At 40.4% G+C, this 24,184-nt stretch overlaps 1 pseudogene; it reads left to right on the plus strand.

Moving 5' to 3' along the window:
- The first annotated feature begins 794 nt into the window (after positions 1 to 794).
- Positions 795 to 16,654, plus strand: LOC117522526 (annotated as a pseudogene).
- The last annotated feature ends 7,530 nt before the right edge of the window (positions 16,655 to 24,184 follow it).

The following is a 24,184-nucleotide window of genomic DNA, read 5'->3' on the forward strand; positions in this document are numbered from 1 at the left end:
CACTGCTCAGCATGCCACTCTTGTTGGAGCAACAACCCACAGAATGTGTCTCTTCCCAGATAGATCTCTTTCAGTGCAGCTTCTTGTTCTGACTTTAATACGAAGTTAACAGCCAAGTCTTTCATCGCCCAGCTGTAAATGGTAATCAAACCATTCCAATCTTATCTTTCTGAAATCTTCCGCATCAAACTCCATCCTGTCAATGTTTACAATGTTCTTCAGCGATAACAGGGGAAGTTGCTCATAAACTTTAAGTTTCTTAAATATTTATTACAGCACTCTTTAGTTATCTTTAAAATTTTTATTACTGGTAAATTTTAGAATTAATTTAGATGAGATATACTCATTATCTCACAGGAGTATATCACAATTATCTGGGCACTACTTTTGCGCAGGAATTCATCAAGCACGTCGGTCACGGGCGCGTACTAACACAGAATACCCAGAAACTGGAGAGTTGTTCGGCCATAACGAGAGAGTCCACTTTTAGCTTGTCATAAGCTAAGTTAGTGGCACTCGTGAGTGTGGCTCTCAGTGGCTCTTGAGAGAGTCGTAAGATGGCTGTACCGCGACCTTCATCCCGGCCGGTTGTCGATAATTAGTTATGACACAGATGGGAAAAAAAATCACGTTATTTTCCTGTTTGTTTTTGATTTTTTTTTATGAAACACCATCACCTTCATGTAGATTTTTCATAACAAGTAACACCTACACGTGACGTTACCTAGTGCCGTTACGCTCCCCAGCATCAGTTATCGCTGCTGTGCGTGTATTATTTTGATAGCTAATGTGCTCTTCTTGCTTGCTTGATGCCGTTGATTTTAACGCAGAAAACGTGCATTAGCTTTAATTTGGACACATTACATTTTACATTCCTGTGCTCAAGTTACGTTGTTAACGGTAAGTAGCTAAGAAAACCTAAGTTGTTAGCCTGTCATTAGCTGCTTTGCTAATGTGCTGTCACACCTAATGTAGTGGCTCCCATTAGCGGTTAGCTAACATGCGCAGAGTGCAATATTTGTGTACTTCTGGACTCTGACATTATGTGAAGACATTTACATTTACTATGTAATCTGAGGCACCACTAGATCTGTTTGGGTCTAGTATTTCGTAAGATTGCCTGTCTGCTGTTGCGTCTGCCAGAAATATTTAGTGGGAGGCCGGTGAAAATCTTGTGGTGGCTCATTAAGAACTAGAGGTGGGCGATACCGGGATTTTGGTATTGATCCGATACCAAGTAAATTACAGGCCCAGTATTGCCGATATCGCTACCAATACTTTTCCATATTTAAGCTTCATAGATCCAAAGGATCCGAACGACCTAGGATAGAATTTCACAAAATATTGTATGTGACAACAAAATACTTTATTATCACCATCAACATTTTTGTTTAAAAAATATCACTCAACTGAAAACAAAATCTCCTGAGGGTAGAGGGATGACAAACCACAATACAATGGCGCGCTGCTCCGTGTGTGTGAGACAGTTGCAGCACTTGCTCTTACAGACAGAGAGTAGCACTGCTCCGTGTTGTGTGACAGCGCAGCACTGCTGTTACAGACAGAGTAGACTTTGATGAATCTGCGTGCGCAGCAGTCAGTGCGTGCGGGGAGAGAAAAAAATCTTGAGTATCGATCTTTTTACACGAGGATCGTCCAATATCAATACCAGCTTTGGTATCAATATTATCGATATTGGGATCGATCCGCCCACCTTCTTTTAGGTATGAAGACACGATCCCGTCGCAGCAGGATCGTTCACGCCTGCCCGTCAGCTCGGTGTTTTTGTGGTTCGCTCATACGAGCTGTTCTGCAGTGATTCACCCTGATTTGTACTTATTCATACTATGTGCTAGGGGGTCCTAACTTTTGACCACTGGATAAGTGAAAATGGACCTTTGTCACCATTTTTCTATTTTTACCTGATAACGCCATAGAATTCAGTCATAGATAGTCAATATAATATAAGTGTACTGAGCATGCAGTAAACATAGTATGAAGCTGTTTTAATTGGCTGTGTTTGTGACTGTAGGATGTACACATGGAGCTGCTTTAACCTCCAGTCAGACTGTGCTTTTTACCATAACTGCATGGAAATGAATAGAGTTATCACTTTAAAAACAATGGTACCATGGCACAAAATCACATTTGTGTAAACCTTTAATTAATTGCAAACACAACAAGAGCAATCAGAGATTTCTGACGTCTACCAGTCCAGATCCAGATCACTTCCAAAATGGAGTCTTCCATACACTAATATCTATCTGTGGTGCAAATTTGGTGAGAATCTGTGAACTAGTTTTGAAGTTATCCTTTAAGCCCATATAAAGTCCCTCAGGCCATCAGACTGTACAACTCCTCAGTCGGGGGTACGAGGCCTAAGAGGAAGACAGAGGATGGGAAGGAGAGAAACAGTAGTAGCCAATAAACCAGTAGCAATCAGTACGTCTGATATTTGTATTATATTTGCAATTGTTTTTTTTGTTGTTGTTGTTGGTTGCTTGTTTGTTTTACTTTCACTTTTGATGCTCTGTGTGCTTCTTACACTGTGTGCTGCTATGCAATGCTGCTGGAACCTCAGTTTCCTTCCAAAAGCTAATGGATTCTTCCATAGCCTAAAGTCCTGGTCAGACCCGAATGATAAAGCCATGAATAATGAGCCACGTATGGATTTGTCAGAAATTTCAGTGATTATTCAAATAATGAGCCATTTATAAATCTGTCACGCATCTACTACGAAGAAGCCTTATGTACTTTGCATGTGCTAGGTATCAGCTTCTAATGAGCCACAACTTGACCTGTCATTTGTGCCTCGAATGGCTTGTACAGCCACATAGAGCCAAGTATGAGCCATTGTAGCACCACTTTACGACACGTAGGACCATGTTTAGGCATGGGTTTGGCCCAACCTTCCACCCCTCCCAGACTTGGTCCCTATATAAAATGGGGGTTATCACATTCACCAGCATCCATTGAAGATGTTGCCACATCAAAGGAAGGTCAAGATTGCCTTGCAGAACATCATCTAAAATTTGGCTGCTGCTGGTCGTTTGCTGCAGAAGGAGATGAGGAAGCAACAAAAAAAGAAGAAGAGGTGCTGGGTCAGACAGTGGATCCTGCATAGGCCACTGCATGGACATTATTATGTTCTTCTGAAGGAATTGCAGGAGGAAACCGGATGTTAAAAAAGGCTACAAGGACTTTCTCAGAGTGGAACTGCTCTGTTGCAGGTAGCCTTTCCTGTCCTCATAGCTGCCTAGGTTTCTTGGCTAATGGGCCTCTAACGCTTCATACTTGCCACTAACCATGCCTCTGATATCCTCGTTTGTCCTCGTAGTACCTCGTACACAATCGCCCTACACTATGTCTGCTAAATTTTGAACTTCACAAAATAACGTCACGTTCAAAGATGAGCCACGTTAGCCGAATAATCTGGCCTCTAACAGCCAACTATTGTCCCACGTTTCTTGAATAACTTGACTCGCACAAAAAAATTATGTTACATGGTCTCATTAGGTCGTCGTCGCCCTTCGCTTTATTATGTGGTCGGACCAGGGCTTACTATGTATCTGTGATGAAAATTTCGTCAAAGTCCGTGCAGTAGGTTTGACGTAATCCTGCTAACAGACAGACAAGTAATCATCCTGATGATTTTATTACATCACTTGGCACGCTGCATAGTAGGGCTGAAATGATTAGTCAAGTAACTCGAATAATTCGATTACAAAAAAACTGATGAGGCAAATTCTGTGCACGAAGCTTCATTTAACGTTGTAGTAAATATGCCAGGCTGTGTGTGGTGCTGCAACATCACCAGAAAAAAAAGACTAGAGCATGCGCATATGCCGTGTAACTGTTAATGAATTTAGTGCGAAAGGCTACAGCTTCCAAGCGCACACGAGTATAATAAAGCCTTTAACCCCTCTGGGGTGAACGCCGTCGTATAAGATGGCTAGACCAAGCTTTACTAAATTATAAATAACTTTTGAATGATATGAGATAGAAACTTACTTTTTTTTTGCTGGAAAGTTCACCTCGCTGACTTTTCGTCATCATCAGCCATCTTGTACTCCTCATAGAAGCTGTGTGATGATTTGCGCAATGTGAGTGTCCAATCGGAATTGGTTTCACCGTCACATGGTTTTCCAAAAATCCAATGGTAGGGCAGAATTTACCCCTCACGTGAAAAAGCCAAAGAACGTTTTCAGGAGTGATGTGTTACTAGTTGGCCTGTTTGAATAGCCCCCTGGGTGCTCCCAGTGAGTACATACTCAGTGTGCCCTGCACCATTATGCACAGCGATCAGTGAAAGCAGGAGCAGGAAGAGAGCCTCTGATGACAATCTCACGTGCTCAAACAAAGACTGTGTAACTATCAGGATTGCTCCACTAGTTTGCATGTAAATGTTACTGGATAACTCTGTTTGCTCTCTGCTTGGGACTCTGACGAGGGCAGTCACATCTCCTCCACTCTCCCTTATCTCTCTGCTTTTAACCTTCAAGTCCCTACTTCACCAGACTTGTGAATTCCTCAAAACTATATTGGATTCTGGATCTACAAGGTCTGTTAGAAAAGTAACGGACCTTTTTATTTTTTGCAAAACTATATGGATTTGAATCATTGTGTGATTGCATCAGCCAAGCTTGAACCTTCATGCGCATGCGTGAGTTTTTTTACGCCTGTCGGTTGCGTCATTCGCCTGTGAGCACGCTTGTGGGAGGAGTGGTCCAGCCCCCTCGTCGGATTTTCATTGTCAGGAAATTGGCTGATCGACTGCCGCTTTGCTTCATCCAAAATTTTTCAGAAAGTGTGAGAGACAGCCAAGTGGAAACCATTTGGAAAATTCAGATGGCTTTCAGTGAAGATCTTATGGGGATCACACAGATTAAGGGACAATTACAACTGGATTAAAGACGGTCCACAGCAGCGGATGGCGAGCCGCGCATCCGGCGGCAATCGACAGGCTCAAACGACCAGATCAGTTCGTAAGTGAACGCTTTGTTGATCGGAGTCATCTGACTACCAGAGAAATGGCAAGACAGCTGGACATAGCACTTTTCGCCACATTCCACTGTTACAGAGTTTTTGTAATGGAAAGAGGAGCAGAGAACTTCGCCACGGAGCTGCCTCATGGCGCGGGACGAAAGCACCTCCGTGTTGGTCTCACAGGACAAGCCTAACATGCTCAGCTCTTGCAACCATGGGAAAATTCAGACGGCTTTCCCGGTGGCTTTTCAGTCGTGTGACTATCCGAGAAATTGTGGATGAGCTGGACATGCCACAAACTTGTCCTGGAGGCTTCATCACGGCGTTTCTTTTTTGTTCTGTGCCCTGCGCCTCCGTCCCAACGCGCAAATCTATCTATCTATCTGTCTATCTATCCATCTATCCATCCATACTACATACATACATACATACAGCATTGTTATCATATCAGTGGACAACAAAACTCATAGACCATTTTGTATATATTGTTCAAAATGGCATTTGGTGTTTTTGTTTGAACCTTTTTGTTGTACAGACTTTCACACAAGACCTCAGATTACCTTTATAAAGTGTCAAAACAGTTGCCTTTATTACTCTTATAAAACACAACAAACATATATATTCTGAAAGCACAGGTTGTCCTGAAAAAAATGAGACATAAAACTTGATTGTGGGATGCAGGGAGAGCTGTTAACAGCAATATAAAACTTTATGGCAGGCAAGTGAACTGTCCAAAAAATGCCCTCCGACCCAGAGGGTTAAGAGAAGAGAGGTCCACGCCGATCATCTGAATAGCTTACTGCACATTTAAGTGAAGCAGTGTTTGTCTTTTTTAAAAAACACACGGTCACCTCTACGTGGGGAGTGACTGTTTACTGCTGTCTCTCTCTGCCTGGTGTGAGGGGCTCTCAGCACTCTTCTCAGACCGGACGAGTCACAGCTCTGTTCCGGCCACACTGACAAACAGTTTGTGAAAGCAAAAGTCCACTTCTTTCTTCTGTGTTTTGCTCAGACTCGCACCGAGTGTTTCGCTTTTTTAATTTTCGCTTTTTTGGGCAACAAACAACACTTCACAAACACTATAACTTAAATAAATAATTAAAAACATACTTCGAGGCTTGCATGTTCAACCTCCAGCTGAAATGCATCTGCTGAATTGCATAGAAAGGAGATTAAACAAAAATCATGCAGGGACCCAGTCCACCAACCTTAAAAAAAAAAAAACTTAAAAATGGTTAAAAACAAAACAGAAAGCACATCCCATTGCCATTTCAACAAAATGTCAAGACTTTGGCGCTGCAAACATTGTGCCATGCTTAGTAGGGAGATCCCTGGACTATTGATGATGTTTTAAAACGCCAAAAGTATTTATCTGATTACTCGATTAATCGATAGCTGCAGCCCTACTGCATATGCATGTCAGACTCTTGTGGGGGGGGTCTGTACAGATCACAGAACCACTGTGATCCATTCACCACAAACAGGCTGAGTGCAGAGTTGAAGGTTTTTACCTCTTGTTATTCCAGGACACTAGTCTTTCAGTTTTGAGAGTGTGATTTATTCATTTCAGTTGTTTCTCGTAAGACCAGAAACCTCAGAGTTTCTTCTCTTTTTTTACTGGTAGTTGACTATCCAGCTAATTGTGCAACCTTCTGCACAATCTCATGGCCAGAGATGATGATATAGTATTTTTTTCCTCTATAAATCACTTCTAAATATAAGCCGCTCCGGAACCAGCGAAGCAAGTTAAAACAAAAACACATAAACCACACACAGTTTGTACCTCCAGTTTGCTCTTGGAATAACTGATCATCTTTTGTGGGGCAGTAGGAACCATTGAGCAGTATCTTCAAACATGTACTTTAAGGCAGTCTTTTTCAGTATTTTTCCATTTCCTTTTGTTATGTACATCCACAGGCTGGATGAGTGCACCAATGTTCTCGCCTCCCCCCACGCAGAGGTGGCTGAAATAACCGCATCCATTATGAACTGCAGTAAGGGAGGGCATCAAACCAGCGTATGCGAATCCCAGAGATCCTCAAGGTGGCCCCAGAGAACCACACAGAGTCTCTTCCCCGCCAGCAGCCCGTCACCACTCACACAACTATGATGCAGGTTCCTGAGAGACTTATGGTAGCAGGTTGTGCACAGCATACTGGACTTCATTTAAAAGATTATTCTGGTAAACATGCCCAATATATATTTCCTTAAGCCTGAGTGTACGCATTGCCATTGTGTGAGTATAAAAGATTAACAGAAAGAACAAAGCTCTGAAAGTGAACTTGCAGCAGGTGTGCTGACATGGTTTGTAAGTGAATGTGTATCTGATGAAAATAAACAAGCACTTTGCATTAATTGAGGCACACCAGCATTTATTTATATTTTGTATTTAATTTACAGTTGGGAAAATTAGTATTTGACCCCCTGTCAGTTTTGCAGGTTTTCCCACCTACAAAGAATGGAGAGGTCTGTAATTTTTATCGTAGGTACACTTCAGCTGTGAGAGACAGAATCTAAAAAAATCCAGTAAATCACATAGTATGATTTTTAAATAATTAATTAGCATTTTATTGCATAAAATAAGTATTTGACCCCTAGAAAAACAGAGCTCAACAATTGGTACAGAGACATTTGTCTGCCATTACAGAGGTCAGACGTTTTCCTGTAGTTCTTGACAAGTTGTCACACACTGCAGCAGGGATTTGGTCCACTTCTCCAAATCTTTCAGCTTTGGAGTTTCAGCTCCCTCCAAAGATTTTCTATTGAGTTCAGGTCTGGAGACTGGCCAGGCCACTCCAGGACCTTGAAATGCTTCTTACGGAGCCCCTCCTTAGTTGTCCTGGCTGTGTGTTTGGGGTCATTGTCATGCTGGAAGACCCAGCCATAACCCATCTTCAGTGCTCTTACTGAGGGAAGGAGGTTGTTTGCCAAACTCTCGCAATATATGACCCCATCCATCCTCCCTTCAATACGGTGCAGTCCTCCTGTCCCCTTTGCAGAAGAGCACCCCCAGAGTATAATGTTTCCACCCCCATGCTTCAAGGTTGAGATGGTTTTCTTGGGGTTGTTCTCATCCTCTAAACTTGGTAAGTGGAGTTGATTCCAAAAAGCTCTATTTTGGTCTCATCTGACCACATAACCTTCTTCCATGCGTCCTCTGGATCATTCAGATGGTCACTGGTGAACGTCAAACAGGCCTGGACAGGTGCTGGCTTGAGCAGGGGGACCTTGCTGCCCTGCAAGATTTTAAACCATGACAGCATGTGTTACTAATGTAATCTTTGTGACTGTGGTCCCAGCTCTCTTCAGGTCATTGATCGGGTCCTCCTGTGTAGTTCTGAGCTTTCTCGGAATCATCCTTACCCCACAAAGTGAGATCTTGCATGGAATCCCAGACCGAGGGAGATTGACAGTCATCTTATGTTTCTTCCACTTTCTAATAATAATCATAGCAGTTGTTGTCTTCTACCAAGCTGCTTGCCTGTTGTCCTATTGTCCCTCCAGCCTTGTGCAGGTCTACAGTTTTGTCTCTGGTGTCCTTAGACAGCTCTTTGGTCTTGGCTATGGTGGACAGGTTGGAGTGTGATTGAGTGTGTTAACAGGTGTCTTTTATACAGGTAACAAGTTCAAACAGGTGCAATTAATACAGGTAAAGAGTGCAGAATAAGAGGGCTTCTTAAAGAAAAATGAACAGGTTTGTGTGAGCCAGAATTCTTTCTGGTTGGTAGGGGGTCAAATACTTATTTTATGCATTAAAAATGCAAATTAATTATTTAAAAATCATACAATGTGATTTTCTGTATTTTTATTTTTATTTTTTTTTTTAGATTCTGTCTCTTGCAGTTGAAGTGTACCTACGATAAAAATTACAGACCTCTCCATTCTTTGGAGGTGGGAAAACCTGCAAAACTGACAGGGGGTCAAATACTTATTTTCCCCACTGTATATCCTTCATGCTATGTGATTTTTGTTTGTTTTGTTTATGTTTTGTTTGCATCTAAGTATTTTCTTTAAAAAAAAAAAAAAGTGGTCATGGTTATCATTGGTTAAAAATGTTCTTTTCCACTCATCATCATCACTTTACAGGGCCTGTCGAGGACCCTCACTTCCCTCATCCTCATGACTTGGACCTTATTCAGTGCATCCCTCCTGCAGACCTTACCATGAAGGCACCGCCACACGTCCTCACTCTCACACAACTGCCACCGGACTCCCTTGAGACTGAGCAACCTGCTGCTTCACAGAGCCGTGCCAGCAACTCGGTAAGTTTTAAAGGAAAGGTTTGATATTTTTCAACTTTGGCTCTATTTTTGATGCTTTGGGGATCATCTTTTCACCCAGAAAAAAATTGGTGCATTATTATTATTATTTAAGAGTGCAAACAATGCTGAGGGCTAACTGGCCAATTAATATTATTGGATCGGGCGATAAAGACTCAGATTAAACTACTTCTTGTTGCCAATGAGTTAACAAAAAACATCATTAGAAGTATCCGGTAACAGTGACAGTTTCACTGCAGAGGTAAATGTGTGTATGTTCACTAATGAGCAGCAATATGGTTTCATGCTTTGAAAAAGCACTACAGCTGCAATGTTTGAGCTGAGAGTGCTGATGAATATAGAGATGGCCAGAAGGATTTGCATTGTATGTTTGTGGGTTAGTCGATGCCTACTTAATTGGAAAATCACAATGTCTGCGGTAAAACATCTCGCTGGACGATGAAGTCATCACAGGGAGGGTTGAACTTTATACTATGGGTGTGACTCTTTAGGCACCTCCTGATTTGGTTCAATTATGATTTAGAGGGCTGTGATTTGACTCTAAAATGTTTATTGATGCATCTCTTTTCCTCTCTCTGCCTCTCTGCAGGATTTATTTTTTCTTTGCTGTGACAACTTTGTACTTTGCAAAGTAAAGTATTTGTAATAATCCAAAATGAATTTGCTTCCAACAGATACTTTAACAGCTCAGCCATAATTGAACCCGTGTGGCTCTCAATCACTGACTCTAAATTAAAAACCCCAGAGTGGTTGAAACCCGCAGTACTACTGCTACAATTGCCTGTCTAAGTGCTGGGCTTACGTACATGACTGACTCCATGTTTGGATTATTACCACGCCAACAAAGGTAAAACATTTATGTGCACCTCATCACGATGCACAGGGGCATGCACAGTGACTGTGCTGCACTAATGCACTTTGTTCTGGTGTTAGAATAATTAAAACAGGAGTGAGAGTTGAAATAATGGCAAATCTTCATTGCACTGTTGATTTGCTGACACTTTAAGCTGCAGAAATCATGGTACACCTCATCTCCTCTCATCTTTTGAACACGTATTTTCCTTTTAATTTTCAGCTGGACTTGTGCGCTCCAAAACAGTACACCACAATAAAAATAGTTGTGGAGACGGTGTTAGCTGATCAGCTATAAATGACAACCATGATACTCGTCAAATAAACTATTTAGTTTCTTAGTAATGCAGCAGATAACTGAAACAATCTTGCAAATGGTGATAGAAGCAACAAATTCAGGACAAATACTCCTTAGACATTACTCTTTTGGAAAAACAGATTGGCTATTTGAATTTTCAGTAGGCAGCCAGGTAGGGGTCAATTGAGGAATTACACTGGGGTCAAAATTAAAACATGCTCAAATCATATTGAAAACTACATCATATTATTTGTCTGATCACAAAGATTCCAAAAAGGTGTAGTTTGGACTGTCTGTGACTGAATGTTATGGAGTTATGCAGTAAAAACAGCAAAAATGGCAAAAAAAAAGGTCAATTTCAGTTTGTACGGGGGTTGAAAGTTGCTCCAATTTTGGTAAAATGTGGTTCAAATAATTGGTTAAGCTAATAGGATTAATAAATGGAATAGTTTTGACTGTGGTGAATGTTTGGTCTGCAAAGTAAAGGTCAGTTGTTGACATCCATTGGTTTCGATGACATGACATATTTTAACCCGTAACATGATAACTAAGCATGATAGATGGTCCAAACCATTCCTTTTTAAATCCCTATTAACTTTGCATCACAATTGACTTTTGTCACCATTCTTGCTGTTTTTACCCCATAACGCCATAATATTCAGTCACAGGTAGTCCAAACTATACCTTTTTGGAATCTTTGTGATCAGACAAATAATGTGGTGTAGTTTTCAATATGATTGGAGCATCATTTAATTTTGACCCCTGTGTAATTCTTCAATTGACCCCTACCTAGCTGCCTATTGAAAATTCAAATGGCCAATCATTTTTTTCAAAAGAGTAATGTCTCTCCCCCCAGTTGTTCAGTTTAGACGTGTGGCCAGCTCTAGGAAGAGTCCTGATGGATCCTGATGGTCTTCTGTTTATAGATATTGGAGGCCACTGTGCCCATTGGGACCTTAAAAGCTGCAGAAATGTTTCTATACGCTTCCCCAGATTTGTGTGTCGAGACGATCCTGTCTTGGAGGTCTACATACAATTCCTTTGACTTCATGCTTGGTTTGTGCTCTGACATGCCTTGTCAACTGTGTGAACTTGTATGTCGACAGGTGTGTGCCTTTCCAAATCATGTCCAGTCAACTAAATTTACTCCAGGTGTACTCCAATTAAGCTGTAAAAACATCTCAAGGATGATCAGTGGAAACAGGATGAACCTGAGCTCAATTTTGAGCTTCATGGCAAATGTTGTGAACACTTATGTACATGTGATTTCTTTGTTGTTGTTTTTTTTTTGTTTGGTTTTTTTTTTTTTTTTTTTTTTTTTTTTATAAATTTGCACAAATCTAGAAAAAAAAGAAACAAACAACAAAAAAAACCTTATTCACATTGTCATTACGGGTTATTGTATGTAGAAGTTTGAGGAAAAGAATGAATTTCATCCATTATGGAATAAGGCTGTAGCATAACAAAATGTGTAAAAAGTGAAGTGCTGTGAATAATTTCTGGATGCACTGTACAATACATTTATGTATCAATGTAAATACAATATGAACAATGTCCTTTTAAAGTGTGTACATAGACGTTTTTAAACCTTATGGTAGTACCTGTCCCGGAGGGCTGGCCCTATGCGAGAGCCGCCAGTCCTACCTACTTGCCACAAAAAAGGCTTTTGGTTTTTTTTTTTTTTTTTTTTTTTTTCTTCTTCTTCTTCTTGCCTCACTTTCTTCACTATAGTAGGTGATATAACTATGATTTAATACTTTGCTGAGCTCTGTGGAGTTGGAGTTCAGATGATGTAGTCTGGGTTTATTTCACTTTTAAGAATAAGATACTGGTAAACTCCTGTTCCTATGTGACAATGTGGCCAGAGTGTAAGCTACAGTACCATACTTTGAAAGAGAGTGAAAATAAAGCACTTTAACCTGTAACTTGGATTGTGTATCTGCCATGGTGTAAAATCTACATACCATTCCTAGGCCCATTTCCATTCCCGGTCTCGAAGAGAACGCAGTGCCAGTGAGAACGCATCTGGCCGCCACAGCAGTCAGACCAGCAGATGTGATGTGAGGTAAGCATCCGGTGTTACACAGGAACCTCACAACAACACTGCCTCACTGCTGCTGCCTTTTTATTTTGTTGCCATTTCTTGTGTGTTTTAAAGGTATCTTTGTCCCTGTTTTCTACCAGTATAACCCCTTCCCCATCTGCTGCCACAGTCCGGCCATGTCCTCCTCTCTCTCCCCCCGAGGATGCAAACATTAACCTCTTCACAACTGCAGGGTTTCTGGCCTACATCCAGGCAACCACACGCAGAGCATACCAACAGGTCCTAGAAGTGCTGGGTGACAGGCACCGCAGGTGACTACGACTAAGGCATTTTCTTAAAATTTTGATTTTTAATTTAGTCGCTGCATTGAGCATTTTACTGTTGTTTTAAAGGTTTGTAACTATTTCTAATAAAGCGTAGATTACATAGAGCTACAATGGACAATATAAGTGTATGTTACACTGGACAACAATTACGGGCGGGGGGTGGCACAGTTCTTTTATCTTTTACCAAGTGTTTTAGCGGGAAAGACCTTACAGCGGGTCTGTAATCAACCGCTTCTGTAACGGCTAAAATAGAAGATAGAAAATAAAAATAGAAGAATAGAAAGTTCTTTAAAATGTTTAAAGTGTTTACAAAGGCTGTAAAATGTGTAAATGCATAGACAGCTCCTCAAAAATGCACAAATATGTTGCTGAATAAGAAAATCAGCCATGGGGTGGAAAGTCGGGTCAGCAGATCTTATTGAAACTTTTCACACCAGCTTATTTTGAGGAAAAATGGCATACCCTACAATATTTTCAACAAAATCAGTTTGGTTGCCATGGAAATGCACTATGCTGGAAAAGGGCCAAAATCAGTTGTTGTGGCTACTGCAGAGGTCACATTTTCACCGTTATTAGACACATCATATAAAGAGATTGGTTTTACATACAAATGAACATTAGATATCAATAGAACAAGCAGATTCTATAGATTTCAGAAATATGTGTCTTACATTTGCACCTTTGAGCTGTTAGGCAATGATGTGTGTGTCTTTTACACTGAAGTTACCTCCTATTTCAGAAATGTGGGAAAGAACAAAATATTTGCAATATTGCTCTGCCTATTGTCACTATGACTGGCTATTTTATCTATTTATATCTTGAAGAGGGACATGTCAGCTTGACATTTATCAAATAAAATCTAATCACATCAGATGCTGGGTGAATCTGTGACAAGCACAAATTGTTCCAATTTTCAAACATAGCAAAAAGAGCAAAAACAGCAAAGTTTAGTTGACACCTATCTGTCTTCAGATTATAACAATACCTTTCTCATCATGACATTTAAAAATACCCTCCCATAGGCCACGTGTGTATAATCAGCTGCTCTTAAAATGTGTTTAAGATGTGTAAAAGAATAAAAAGAGACACACTCAGATATTGAAATTGTGTGTATGTGTGTCGGTGGGTGGGGGCTCATTCTCCCACACTTTGAAAACCCTTGGTGTGGCCTTCTCAACCAGTATATTTTTATTTTGTATAAAATAAGCCAGTAACCACTTTGCTTCATTTCTTTGATGGTCCAGACCCTGTTAGTTTGGTGGTGGAATTGCCACATTTTTTGACTGAACCACTTTAACTTCGACTCACATCTCCTGAGTCAAATGACTCCTTTTTTTTTTAATGATGGGATGAACCGTGAATACATTTAAAAACAAACAAAAAACAGCATATTTGCACACATTTTTGTAACAGTTTAGCAGCTGACTATGCGTTGTGTTGGACTCCTCCCACTCACTCCCCTTGGAACGCAAATCCGTGACCTCTGGCATGGGAGGCGGACGCTCTGTCCAGTAGGCCAAAACCTGTGCTCTGGCCTGAGTGGTCAGAGTATGGTTTGGATGTCGGGGGAGTGAGGCCTCTTGACTACCACATGCACAGTGACACCTGCTGGCCTCCGCCACAATAAGTCAAACTAGAAACCCCCCCAAAAAGCAAAATCCTTTAAATAAATAATAAAACATTGATAGACAATTTCTAAAAGCTGATTACATTTACAGATGTTGTTTGGATGCATGTTAATGCACATGTCGGTCAGGCAGCTGCATAGTGAGTATACTTAAAGGACTTATTAGCTGATTCTGTTGAACTAAAAATATGTCTGCATTATTACGTGGTTGAACATATGATTGAGCGTAATTAAATGCAATAAATTAGTTTTCATGTTTCTTCAAAAGCTGAAGTAATACAGTAAACCTGAATTACCCCAGTGTTATGTCAACCATAAAAGTCAGGTCTGTCCTTCAGAGTAATGTTGTTACATTTGTTGTTACAGAACACAGGACTCTGCTCTTGATGGAAACCTCGAGGAGCTCGGAGTTGATGCATCTTCACTAAGACGACAGGTAATAACTACTTTAATGCCCAGCACTTATGTAAACATGTCACTGGCTTAGTCATTAATGTGTTGCAGTTGCACTTATCTGCATTTTTACTTAGTCATTGTATTTATTCATTTATTTATTTTCATTTTAACCTGTTCTGCCAAATTATTTGAGTGAAGAGCAAAAGAAAAAGTTTGTGAACCGCTGGATTATGATTTATTAAAGTCCAACTTCCTGCAATTCCATGACTGTACATGTAGAAATTCTCCAGATGAGAACTACATTTAGGCCTGAAACAACCTGTTTTGCACTTCTTTGACTCCTGCTTGCTTTTAGAGAAATGTCATTGAGCCAGTTTGCACTGTGTGAAACATCACATGATGTAGTAATGAAAGTAAGATAACTGCTGTTTTTTTACGTCTATCAACCCACATTTTCTTGTCCGATGAGTAGGTTGTTGAACTGAGGATCCTCTGGGCTCAAGCCCACGGCTTAACCGCTAGACCATCACCTCCACCATCTTGATAAGTGTAGGAGCCAGATCATTATTTTAAAGATGTGTGAATGGACTGGTTGTCTGCTAGGGCGGTTGCCATCCAGGACCAAAAGCAGTTCCATGGTATTATGGATGCTGCAAAGAGCAGCACCAGCACATGCTCCCAGACTTGACTTGACTTCACCATGCATGAACAGTGACAAAGTCCCTTTTTTCTTGTTTCATTTATTCATTTTTATTGATGGAGCTATGGTGTTTGTGCACGTTTTTACACACAAACCTTTAGTAAATCAGCCCATGAATATTCAAAACAAAGACAAATGCGTCTGACACAAAACTAGCATTACCCGCTCAGCAACAGAAATGCAATGCTCATTGACAACTCACTGTTTTGCATTAGTGTGTCTTTTAATTAGCAATTCTTCACTGACAATTTCCCTTTGGAGCAGATAAGTAGGCACATAACCTGTGCTTAATGACCAAATTAAATTTGAGTTTTGCCTTTCCTTGTCAGGGGAAGTGGAAAACCAGAACGACTCCACTTGGGTTTTCATGTCTCTTCATGACTATTAGCAGTATGTACTATATGTGCCCGTGCACAGTAAAGCCCTGTTTCCACCAAGCAGTGTAGTACAGTTCGGTTCTGTACGGGGCACAATTACTTATGTTTCCAAGATGAGAAGTTGTGTAGCGTACCAAAATAATCATACCGAACCAGACTGATTGTTGGTATCCTTCTGTTGGGCTACCAAGTACATGGTACGGTATAGTAATTATGGAGCCCCACCCACTGCTGTCCGTTGATTGGTTGACAGAGAGCCGTTGTCTCCCTGCGCAGCCTTTTGAGGAAAGGCTGCCTTAAACAGCCACATTCCGAGTCGGAAACACATGAACTCCTCCATTGTTGTTTACTGTGTCATCAACTTTGTGTGTGTGTCTTCCTGTGATGCATTTTTCACATGCTTAAATGAGGTCATGTGGCAAGCCTAGCTGACGTAGCAATCGCCACCTCTCCTATCAAGTAGTAGCGCCTTTTGCAGTGGGTACACAAATCATACAAAACTATACTGTACTGCTTTGTGGAAACGGGCTATATGTGTACAATGTATAACCGTTTGAGTTGAGATTAAATATTTTGTACTCATGTTGTTTTTCAGATTATAAAGCTAAACCGTCGCCTGCAGCTGCTGGAGGAAGAATATAAGGAACATTCCAAACGGGAGATGATCCTGTATTCTGCTACAGTGGCATTCTGGCTTATTAATACCTGGATCTGGTTCCGTCGCTGAGATGGAGCATTACCAATTCTCCCAATACACTGGAAGCCAAAGCCAAATTCTGTTGTAAGGGTGCAATCATTATATTGACATGTCTTTAGTGGCACTTGTTATGGACTACTGGATGCTGAATATCATAACATATTATTTACTTGTAAATCCTGTTGAGGGATCCGAAGTATACATTTGTGCCAGTCGTTCACTTACAAGTTTGGAGAAAGAACTGCAGCAGGGTATCATAACAATATTTGATCTTCTTAAATACAGTACACGGTGATTCAATATGGTGCATCCAGAAAGTATTCACAGTGCTTCACTTTTTCCACATTTTATGTTACAGCCTTATTCCAAAATGGATATAAAAAATAAATAAATTTTCCCTCAAAATTCTAACGCAATACCCCATAATGACAATGTGACAAATGGTTGTTTTTTTTGGGGGGGGGGGGATTTTTGCAAATTTATTAAAATTAAAAAAAAACTAGCAAATCACACATGCATAAGAATTGTCTGTGGACCTCCGAGACAGGATTGTCTTGGGGCACAAATCTAGAGAAGGGTACAGAAACATTTCTGCTGCTTTGAAGGTCCCAATGAGTACAGTGGCCTCCATCATCTGTAAATGGAAGAAGTTCTGATGCTCCCCATCCAACCTGATGGAGCTTGAGAGGTGCAAACAGGAATGGGCAAAACTGCACAAAGGTAGATGCGCCAAGCTTGTGGCATCATATTCACGAAGACTTGAGGCTGTAATTGCTGCCAAAGGGTCATCAACAAATATTGAGCAAAGACTGTGAATACTTATGTACATGTGATTTCTTAGTTTTTTGTTGGTTTTTTTTTGTTTTTTTGTTTTTGTTTTTTTATAAATTAGCAAAAAATACCTTTCATGTTGTCATTATGGGGTGTTGTGAGTAGAATTTTGAGGGGAATAAATGAACTTGCCCCATTTTGAAATAGGGCTGTAACATAAAATGTGGAAAGCTGTGAATACTTTCCAGATGCACTGTACAAATACATGTTACATCAGGATTGTAGAGAAATGCACGCCTTACTGAAGAGTGTATGGAGTGATTGTGCATGTTGGTAAGATCAGACTGCAACCCAACTCATCCGTTTGAGCATGTTCAGAGGTCCTTCGATGTAACCGGTGCTCAATTTCCCGTATTGCATTGTAACGCCTCTTGCATGGCATTATATACATATTATTACATGTGAGAAGGGAATACAAATGGTGGTGTTTGCACTCAGACACACTCCAAAGTTTACACGTCCATAACGACACAGCCACCCCTCCTCCAAAAGTCCAGCAGACTTCCATAAATACTTTGTGTGAGGTAGAGATGCATGTTTTCATTGTTGAAATCCGAAACAGCAGCCAAAAGAACAAAAGCTGCACACCCTTAAAGGACCAGGCTTACAAGGTGTGCACGTCAAGCTCCGGAGTGGCCAGAAATTTAAGAAAACAGGGCAGGGAGAAGACTGTAACACTGCACAACATATAGGCTAATTAATTACCACAGATTTAATCATTTGTAATAAATAACCAATTAATAACTTGGTAATGCGTGCACGATAAGCTATTCATACATCTGCATGAACATTTCTCCCTGATTAAATGATATCTATTCTGTGCCAAATAAATGCATTTCTGTGTTTATTATCCTCATAAACACACAGTAATAATGTCTTACCCTGGACATTATTTTCTGTTGCGGTTGTCTGTGCCCACTCAAGTGGCACAGCGCAGAAGTAATCAAATGTAGCATTTTGAGTGCTGAATAAAACTTGGCCTTGTTGCATATTTATTTATTTCACTTAAGCCCTACATCAACCACTGATGGGACAGCCTGTGCAGCTCTGTGCAGCTCCTGTTCCTCCTCCACTGCACGGATAGAGGCGCGCACTAATTTATATGCGATGTTCTGTGGTCCTTATGCAGTGTGCTTCGTCGTTACATTGATATGGCTCAATCGCATTGTATCATCATGTACATTAGGGCTGGTATTACTAATATTTATTATATTTAATAAACACTTGTAACCTGTGGATAAAACTGATTGCGATTTCATCATAAACGGGCACCGCATTACCCTGAGATGGTACTATGAAACTACCACTGGATGTTTACAAAATCTTAGGCACTGCTGCTGAATCTTCAGAGTATTTCAGAAGCTAAAGCTTCTTCCACTTCTAAAATACTGCACAGATGAACACTTTTGCACTGAACTGAACCTGGTTCATAGTTGTTTACTTAACTGGACTGAGACTAAAATTTTTTTTAGTTGCATTTCCCCAGAAAATATGAAGCTTTTTGTTTACAGAGCATGGTTTATCAACCATTGAGTTTACAAACTGCTTGGCATGAATCACATAAGAAAAATGAACCTCTAATTATATTTTCTTCCAAAAATGTGCACTGTAATGTTGAGTGTACATTTATTTACACCTGTGTTACAAATTTGTGTGTTTTGTTTGTTTTGCTCAGGCAGCTGATGTTACTGGCTTTTGGCTGACAGCACCTTCCTGAAAGTGTGTGTGTGTGTGTGTGTGTATATATATATATATATATATATATATATACTCAACAAAAATATAAACGCAACATTTTTGGTTTTGCTCCCATTTTGTATGAGATTAACTCAACGATCTAAAACTTTTTCCACATACACAATATCACCATGTCCCTCAAATATTGTTCACAAACCCGTCTAAATCTGTGATAGTGAGCACTTCTCCTTTGCTGAGATAATCCATCTCACCTCACAGGTGTGCCATATCAAGATGCTAATTAGACACCATGATTAGTGCACAGGTGTGCCTTAGACTGCCCACAATAAAAGGCCACTCTGAAAGGTGAAGTTTTGTTTTATTGGGGGGGATACCAGTCAGTATCTGGTGTGACCACCATTTGCCTCATGCAGTGCAACACATCTCCTTCGCATCATCCGTGAAGAGAACACCTCTCCAACGTGCCAAACGGCAGCGAATGTGAGCATTTGCCCACTCAAGTCGGTTACGACGAGGAACTGGAGTCAGGTCGAGACCCCGATGAGGACGACGAGCATGCAGATGAGCTTCCCTGAGACGGTTTCTGACAGTTTGTGCAGACATTCTTTGGTTATGCAAACCGATTGTTTCAGCAGCTGTCCGAGTGGCTGGTCTCAGACGATCTTGGAGGTGAACATGCTGGATGTGGAGGTCCTGGGCTGGTGTGGTTACACGTGGTCTGCGGTTGTGAGGCTGGTTGGATGTACTGCCAAATTCTCTGAAACGCCTTTGGAGACGGCTTATGGTAGAGAAATGAACATTCAATACACGAGCAACAGCTCTGGTTGACATTCCTGCTGTCAGCATGCCAATTGCACGCTCCCTCAAATCTTGCAACATCTGTGGCATTGTGCTGTGTGATAAAACTGCACCTTTCAGAGTGGCCTTTTATTGTGGGCAGTCTAAGGCACACCTGTGCACTAATCATGGTGTCTAATCAGCATCTTGATATGGCACACCTGTGAGGTGGGATGGATTATCTCAGCAAAGGAGAAGTGCTCACTATCACAGATTTAGACTGGTTTGTGAACAATATTTGAGGGAAATGGTGATACTGTGTATGTGGAAAAAGTTTTAGATCTTTGAGTTCATCTCATACAAAATGGGAGCAAAACCAAAAGTGTTGCGTTTATACTGTACTAGTACTTACCATCTGAACCAGCAGTTGTTTGTTTTTTTTGTTTTTTTAGATTAGCTTTACAATCCCCCCGGTGACCCTTTATTGGAGTAAACAGGTATAGAATGAATTTATAATCCGGATTTTGTCAGTCACAGAGCTCTTTATGAGTTTCACTGAGGAGCGTTTGGACAAGTGAAGACCATAAAATTTTGTTGGAAGCAGATAGCAGGTGTGACTTTTTTTAATCGCTGAAATTATTACATTCATAGTTTTCATGTCCATGACCTTTTCCCCAGATATAGAAATTCCAGCAAAAGGTGTTAATTATTTAATGATGTTGGTCTGATGTAAATATGATAGCATATAGATTATGTCTGTGTTTTTTCGCTGTGTGTCACTTGCGTTATGCATGAAAAACAGGCACTGGTCAGAATGTTGAGGGGGTCGCATCAGCCATGACTGTGACACTTCTGAGTTCGGTGATGTTTTCATAGAGAAACTCCTCCCCTCAAGGTTAAATGCCCGGATGACAGACCTTGAGAATTGAGATCAAACCATTCTTTTCTACCAGACTGTAAACATGTTTATTTTTGCTGTAAATTTGGATATTTTAACATGAGGGACTATGGGGAGTGACTCTTTGAAGCCAGCCTCAACCGGCCATTCAGGGAAGAGCAAGACTTGGCACTTCCACGTTGGTTTTTTTTTTCTTTTTTTTGCAGTGGAGGTTGCTGCTTCCATGATGTCATAGGTCCACTGTAGAGTCCTTGAGTAAAACTAAAATGATCTTGCATCAAATAAGCAGTTAATTAGGTTGATCCACATGAGGTGTACTGACACTGTGAAGGAATATCTGTGACTCTACAGCCAGATGGCGTCTTTTCTTGAGTGTGTTCCAGGATGCAAATGCATTATAAGGACAAGGAATGCCCACTGCACTGGCTGCTGCAGATAGATTGTGACTTTTGGGCCATTGAGGTGGTCTGCTGGTGTACTTTGGGGGTGGGGTGGGGTTAAAAGATAAGACCCAAGGTAGTTCTGTAGGGTGAAGTGTGCAGCCATGTGAAGCACCACTCTCGTGCTCTTTCACGTTTCTTTGCTGATTCCTCAAAATTTTCCTTTCCCACTTGTCAAAAATAAATCCATGTTTTGCCTGATTTACTGATTTGTATCACATTGTGATAAAATCTTGAGACTGTTATCTGCTTGTTCCTAATAGCTACTTGTATAGTTAAAAGTAACACTGGTGTATTTTTTTTCTTGAATAATACAGTATTGTAGTATTTATGAATACAGGAGAGGATATAACTTATTTTATAGTTTTTGTTTTTTTTAGTGATGTGATGTTAATGATCTGTCAAATGTTCTGTAAATATACATATGTTCATTGTAAATATGTTAGAATAAATTATCTGTTATCAGTTTCTGAGGACTGCGTAGTGTTTGTTATAGTAGAAAGATTACTTTTTTTTGTTTGTTTGGCCACTCTGCGTAGCATGTGAAACAATGACCTACTTCCATGTGTGTACACACTCTTGTGAACACAATAATACAATGTGGGTATTGCATATTTACAAAATAGTTATCTCCTGGGGCATAAATAAATGGTAAATGGACTGCATTTATATAGCGCTTTTCCATCTGCATCAGACGCTCACAACACTTTACAAATATGCCTCACATTCACCAATTCAGACAAACACGCTCACATCAGGGTTTAGCCATGCAAGGGGCTCACTACACACACTTGGGGATTAATGACCTTGCCTAAACCCAATGCTTAACCACTAGGCCACCACCTCCCCTATTAAAAATCCCCAAAATGAAACAATTACATTTGGTGGTAGTTCTGTGTATAAATAAATATAAATTTTAAAGGTTTTCTTATGTGTTAACACAATACCCCCGTAACTGTGTGGTAGACAGTATTTTTGAAATACGGAAAATATTCACAGCGCATTTTCTATATTTTATGTAACAGCCTTATTCCAAAATAGAGTAAATTAATTTTTCCCCGCAAAATTTTACTCACAACACCCCATAATGACAACATTTTTTTTTTTTGAAATTTATTAAAAATAAAAAGCTAAGAAATCACATGTACGTAAGTATTCACACTCTTTGCTCAATACTTTGTTGATGCACCTTTGGCAGCAATTACAGCCTCAAGTCTTCTGGAATACGATGCCACAAGCTTGGTGCATCTACAACCCCTGGCAGTAATTATGGAATCACCGGCCTCGGAGGATGTTCATTCAGTTGTTTAATTTTGTAGAAAAAAAGCAGATCACAGACATGACACAAAACTAAACTCATTTCAAATGGCAACTTTCTGGCTTTAAGAAACACTATAAGAAATCAGGAAAAATAATTGTGACAGACTCGTTAGTCTGCATCTAAAAAGGAGTGATCACACCTTGGAGAGCTGTTGCACCAAGTGGACTGACATGAATCATGGCTCCAATTGAAACAATTGTCAATTGAAACAAAGGAGAGAATTATCAAACTCTTAAAAGAGGGTAAATCATCACGCAATGTTGCAAAAGATGTTGGTTGTTCACAGTCAGCTGTGTCTAAACTCTGGACCAAATGCAAACAACATGGGAAGGTTGTTAAAGGCAAACATACTGGTAGACCAAGGAAGACATCAAAGTGTCAAGACAGAAAACTTAAAGCAATATGTCTCAAAAATCGAAAATGCACAACAAAACAAATGAGGAACGAATGGGAGGAAACTGGAGTCAACGTCTGTGACCGAACTGTAAGAAACCGCCTAAAGGAAACGGGATTTACATACAGAAAAGCTAGACGAAAGCCATCATTAACACCTAAACAGAAAAAAAACAAGGTTACAATGGGCTAAGGAAAAGCAATCGTAGACTGTGGATGACTGGATGAAAGTCATATTCAGTGATGAATCTCGAATCTGCATTGGGCAAGGTGATGATGCTGGAACTTTTGTTTGGTGCCGTTCCAGTGAGATTTATAAAGATGACTGCCTGAAGAGAACATGTAAATTTCCACAGTCATTGATGATATGGGGCTGCATGTCAGGTAAAGGCACTGGGGAGATGGCTGTCATTACATCATCAATAAATGCACAAGTTTATGTTGATATTTTGGACACTTTTCTTATCCCATCAATTGAAAGGATGTTTGGGGATGATGAAATCATTTTTCAAGATGATAATGCATCTTGCCATAGAGCAAAAACTGTGAAAACATTCCTTGCAAAAAGACACATAGGGTCAATGTCATGGCCTGCAAATAGTCTGGATCTTAATCCAATTGAAAATCTTTGGTGGAAGTTGAAGAAAATGGTCCATGACAAGGCTCCAACCTGCAAAGCTGATCTGGAAACAGCAATCAGAGAAAGTTGGAGCCAGACTGATGAAGAGTACTGTTTGTCACTCATTAAGTCCATGCCTCAGAGACTGCAAGCTGTTATAAAAGCCAGAGGTGGTGCAATAAAATACTAGTGATGTGTTGGAGCGTTCTTTTGTTTTTCATGATTCCATAATTTTTTCCTCAGAATTGAGTGATTCCATATTTTTTTCCCTCTGCTTGGTCTAAAAAAGTAACCGTTACTGACTGCCACAATTTTTTTTCCTGATTTCTTATAGTGTTTCTTAAAGCCAGAAAGTTGCCATTTGAAATGACTTTAGTTTTGTGTCATGTCTGTGATCTGCTTTTTTCTACAAAATTAAACAACTGAATGAACAACCTCCGAGGCCGGTGATTCCATAATTATTGCCAGGGGTTGTAGTTTTGCCCATTCCTCTTGGCAGCACCTCTCAAGCTCCATCAGGTTGTATGGGGAGCGTTGGCGCACAGCCATTTTCAGATGTCTCCAGAGATGTTCAGTTGGTTGTCTGGGCTCTGGCTGGGCAACTCAAGGACATTCACAGAGTTG

The sequence above is a fragment of the Thalassophryne amazonica genome, chromosome 12 (assembly GCF_902500255.1).
Source record: "Thalassophryne amazonica chromosome 12, fThaAma1.1, whole genome shotgun sequence".
Classification (NCBI taxonomy): domain Eukaryota; kingdom Metazoa; phylum Chordata; class Actinopteri; order Batrachoidiformes; family Batrachoididae; genus Thalassophryne; species Thalassophryne amazonica.